The sequence below is a fragment of the Podarcis liolepis genome (genome assembly GCF_965112155.1).
Source record: "Podarcis liolepis genome assembly, chromosome: 11".
Lineage (NCBI taxonomy): Eukaryota > Metazoa > Chordata > Lepidosauria > Squamata > Lacertidae > Podarcis > Podarcis liolepis.
The window spans coordinates 47,019,014-47,024,639 of record NC_139565.1 but is presented as its reverse complement, the minus strand read 5'-3'; positions in this window follow the sequence as shown (position 1 = coordinate 47,024,639).

Genomic DNA, 5,626 nt, shown 5'->3' with positions numbered 1-5,626 from the left:
TTAAGAAAATCCCATGTTTCCCATACAAACCTAAGAGCCAGCTGTCCTTCTCCTTGGGATTGACCACTATTTTTGGCCATCATTTCTAAAACATTGGATAAATAATGTCTAAGTTTAGGAAGGGAAATAAGAAAATGTGTTTGGAGAGGTGGAGAGAGACCAGTCTGAAGAAAATGTGCAGTGATAGATCTATGGAAACTTGTGACTGTGATACTCTATGTTTTTTCCTCATCTTTCCAGTGCAGATGGAGATTGTCTGAAAATGCTAAATGCATGGGGGCAGCTCAGTTAAGGATATTGCTGTCCCTATCCAAGCAGGGGGGTGATTCCTAGGCTGAACAAGTGGGGTGCCACAGAGTTCTGTCCTGGGCCCTTTGTTGTTCAAGGAAACGACATCATATTTCCCATCAACTGCAAATACCTTATTTGGAGCTACTGGAAATTGGCTACTACTCTGAGTATTAGAGTAAGGCAGAATAAAATAAGGGATTGTGCAACAATGGCAAAAAATATTATATAAGATCTGAGGAGTACAATTACAGGCAGGAAGCTTTTAAATCAATGTGGATTAAATTTGTTGATCATTGTAAGGTATATGGGTTTCCTTTGAATGTTAGCAATGGATTTTCTAAGTTGTGAAATGAATAATAATAGAAGAATATTATTATTTTTCTTCCTTTTTATTATTTTGTGGAGTGTTTTTGAATGAAATGCATTTTTTAAAAGAAAGCCTTGCATCTTAGCACGCTGGTGCCTGAATAGCATGTTCTAGTCGCTTTCCGGGAAAAAGAGATGGCAAGCGATAATGAAGGGAACCCAAGCCTTGTGTTCAAAAAAAGTCACCGGAAGCCTTTTGTATGCATTGAAAATCTTCCTCCCCCAAACACTTACAGGGTGTTCTTTCTCCACAGAACAAGACACTGGAGTCTAAAAGCCAAGTCAGATTTTATCAGCGACACTGCTCCATCTGTGTCTTCCTTCGGATCTGCTGGATAATAAACTTTGCTTTTCCTCGAACATCTTTGTATTATGTAACGCTGCACTGGTATCAGAAGAGTGGATTTTAGCGCTAGGTGGTAGCTTTTTATATACTCTTTGTGCAGAGGGCTCACTTACTGTACTATTTTACACCTTGATCCTAACATGCATTAAGCCCCATTCTGTGCTGGGGAAAAGCTCTCCCATGAGCCCTTGCAAAGGGGGAGCCTGTATAATGCTGCTTCACCTGGAGCTCAGGGCCAGTTTGCCTCAAGAGCTTCCTGCTTGCCCACCCTTGGGTTAGAGCCACCACTGAACAATTTTGGGTTGCTGGTTGACAGGGCTGAAAATGATTCCTGGCCCCCTCTCAAGCTGACTGGCACTTGGTTGGGTATTTTTTCTGTCTTTCTCTCAGTGAAATTATAACCTTCCTTTCTTAGGCTGAAAAACATTGTTGAAAGTGGAAATGGCGTTGGGCAGGATCAACCTAATATGGAGGCCCACCATACAGAGCCTGAAGGGAGGGTTGACCATGGCACTCCCAAGCTCGGGTTGGGGTATCTGCTGGATTGGATTCTGCACCCTGGTTGCCCAGTGAGACCTTGTTGCACCACAGCAAGATTCAACACTGGCCAGGGTTGCCAACTTGAATAAAATATTTTGGGGGGACGGCAGGTAAGCACCGTCCCGCATAATCAATCACGACACAGCATGCACACACCATTTGAATGTCAATGCCCATCAACTTGGGAGGGGCAGCCTCCTCAAATATTTTATTGGGGGACTCGGCCCCTAGCAGTTGGCTGGCCGACTCCCACAACTATTAAAGTTATAGGAGCCCTGACCTCTTTTTCACCTGACCACCCTATTATCAAACTTAAAAAGGCCCAACCATTTCTTGTCTTCTGCGATGTTTCTGAGGTGAGAGTTCACATTGAGTTTTGCGATGCTGTGCTTACCACCGAATTACCTTTACCCTTCATTTCTTTTGCGATCCAACATTTCTCCTGAAATAACCCTCATATGATAAGAACAAAGAGTTCCCTGTGGCTAAAAGGGATGGATTTTCTCCACATGGGTACACTTTTAGAAAGCATGTTTCCAGTCCACATGACAAAAGATGGTGAAGACTTAACAGCCAAATCCTATGAACATTTGTTTAGAACAGGTGTGGGAGAAATTTTGGCCTTCCAGATGTTGCCAAACTAAACTACTGTTCCCACAATCCCTGGCCATTGGCCATGCTTGCTTTCTATGTTATTTTTTATTTCCTTTGCTATTGTCTGTTATAAAACCTTTCCCCTTTCTTGCCCTGTTAGCTGGTTGCTCCTCAGCCCATTTCCCAATTGTGAGCTTAGTTTGGATGTAGCTGGGAGGAAAATACCATTCTGTATCACCAGAGACAACATCCTGATAAACCCAGGATAAATTGCTTCTAATCTCTGCCTGCGGCTTATTTGGAGAATCATAACCCTCTAATGCTGTGCTTCTGAAGGTGGCATTAATACCATTTGTGAACTTTTAGTTGGATGCAAATCAATCATGTTCCTGCTCATTAAACTCAATTGGCTCAGCCTTTTAGATTAACAGCCGGCCTGCTCCTCCATTGTATCTGATAAGGTGATCTGCCATCAGATAAACATATGACTCCCGTCTTTTATTGGTGTCTGTGAACAGGGATTAGCATTTTCTTAAATATATAGATGGATTTCCTTAAAAAGGCACTCAGGGAGTGCACAGAAACACAATAAGCGAGCACAGGCTCTGTCTTGTGGCCTATAAAACCAGCATGTGAAGTCCATATATTCACCCAATGCTCTTCCTTGCAATCCATCAACCTGGATTTTGTCCAGTGCTCACAGGACGTTCCTGCACATGCAAGCGCCTCCATTTGCACCAGTGGAGGAAACTGGTAGCCTTGCTCAGGGTCCTGGTTTGGGGAAATGCTGTAGCTCATGCCCTGTATTCAGAAGGCCCTAGGTCTGCTCTCTGACATTCCCAGGCCATGCTGAGAAAGCCTCTTGTCTGAAACCTGGGCCAGCATCTGTCAGTCATTGTAGATACATAGCTGGATAGACCAATTGTCTAACTTGGTCTAAGGCAGCTCTCTGTGTGCCCATTATGAGAATCAATGCATACAATGAACAGATGGAGGATCTGTCCATGCCATTGGATGAATGTGTGGAGATAGGGACCAAATCCACACCATACATTTAAATAGGGCTTTTGTTCCAGCCACAACTTGAAGGAACTCAGTTCTAGCACCGCTCAGGTAGGCACCATTGCCATTCTAAGAGAACAAGGGAGGTGTTCATTGTGAGTTCCAGCACCTCTTTTTCTAGAATAATAGCACTGCATTTAAAGCTAAGGTTCTACCACTAAGCAGTGGTCCCTAATTTCTAGGTTTCTGGTTCACTTTTCTATTAAAGCAACATCCATGGCAGCTTTCAGAAGAAACTAAAGTATCTTGTAAAATAGAATTCTGTAGCTGAGTGCCAAGTGAATGACCCTTACGTTATTAACATTGCTAAGACAATCTAAATTGTTCTACCAATTTCAGAAACAGCGGGCAAGTAGTTCTTGTTATAAGACCTAATAGTAATGGGTGTAGAAAGGGTGGAACAAAATAATTTTTCATGTCTCCTACAATTAATCGCTGATAACTGCTATCATTAGTTACAGCATTTAAAAAAGCTTCAGAAATAAATGTGCCCTTTGTAATTCATTGATCTGTGTTGTAAGCTCATGGATTCTGAAATATTTTTGAAGGGTGAGTTATGTTTTCAAGTTGCAACAGCTACAAACAACGAATTTCTGGAGATAATTACCAAAACAATAAGATGTAGCCAACTGAAATATAATGACAGCTGCGTGTTTTGGTGAGATGGAGCAGGAAGATAAAGGGCTGATCATCCTTTCGATTCACTGAGGCAGATAATGCTGGTATGTTTTCTTTTCCAGTGCAGTGGAGCTAATCAATTGGTCATGATGCTTTGGCTATGCATGAATCTCTGAATCCATACAAATGGCCTAACTACTCAAGGCCAAGAAGCTCTTGAGTTGTAATCGTCTTTGCAAGTTGCAAGCAGAATTGCTGCACAAGTTGCAATGATTGTTATAAGCCTGGATAGCTTTGAAAAGGATTTAGACAAATTAATGGAGGGCAAGGCTATTCATAACTACAAACCATGATCAGTACGTACTACCTCCAATGTTAAAAGTGGTATACTTATTTTTTGAAAATAAGTTGCTGGAACTCACAAGTGGGGAGAGTGCCATAGCACTAAGGTTCTGCTTGCAGTTTTCCATGGGAATCTGGAATTCAGACAGCACTTTATTCTGTTTTCCTTAGGTTGCTTTACCTGATAATTTCCATGTACTTGTGATCGTTCACTTCTGGAAAACTAGCAGAATCTAGTGGAAGCTTAGTGCTTGTTTCCTTGTTATTTGCTTCGTGGAGAAAAGAAAATCCATTTGCGACCCCCCCCCCTTAACCTGGAAAATTGTGGGAGTTCTGCACTGGAATTTCACAAGATGAAATTTGGGGTGGTATCCTAGTATACAGTTCATTTTCCGCCTTTTCAAATTTAGTGCGACCTGGTGGAGCTTTCAGTTGAAAAGCCACAGTTCCATAATGTGACAGGTGTAAAAGGAATGTTGGAATCCAAGATAGAAACTATTAAGTTGTGGGTGAGCATATCAGACGACACAGCGATTCTTCAAACAGCTCTTGTTTATTCACAGGCCAGAACAGAACTGAACTGAAGGGTTCAGCCAGCCTGCTTATATAGAGCTCCAGTACAATGCAACTGTAACAACTTTCTGTAACTATCCAATCACTGAACGTCACTTTCAATCCCTTATTTGCATATGTGGACCTGAGTGAAAACTATCTACAGTATCCCCCTGCTGGCCCAGGGTGAGAACTTCAGTACATAGCACCAACACTAGCATTATTATTGGGAAAACGACTATAATAATCCTCGCTTGTGATGCACCCTAAAAGCAGGAACAAGCTCTTCTCCACAGCTGTTTCCAGCAACTGCTATTCTGAAGTATCACTGCTTTCAACTGCCAAGGCAAAGCATTGTCATTGCAACTAGTGGCCAATGTTAACCTTATCCTCCATGAATTTGTCTAATTTGAAGCCATCCAAGTTGGCCATTTTTTTAAGCTGCCCTGGTTGTGTTGGTACTACAACACATGCTGGCTTGGGTTGGTGAGAGTTAAAAGCCAACAGCTTCTGGAGGGCTTCTGGAGTAATATTTTCCCCTTCCTCGGCCTAGGAACCTTTATATGGGAGCTGTTTACAGAGGAAGAATTGTGAGGGGAGAGAAACTCTGTTTGCCATCAGGGGGTGGTCGATTTCACCTGTCCAGCCTGAGGAGCCTTCAGAAGGGTATTGCTGCCACAGGCATTGTATGTATATATATTTTAATAAGCTGAGTAGAGTGACAGTCATTGGGGTGCGCAGTGTGTGTGTGTGAACTTAACAGTGCTCAGTTTATTTTCTGTTGCTATTTGGTTAATGGTGTTCATATTGCTTTATAGGTTACAAAATGCTGTGTCGATTCGTTAATCATATAATATGAATTTTGCTTTCATTGAAATACTTAGCTTTTTCAGCTGCTGCTTTGTTAACTGTGTT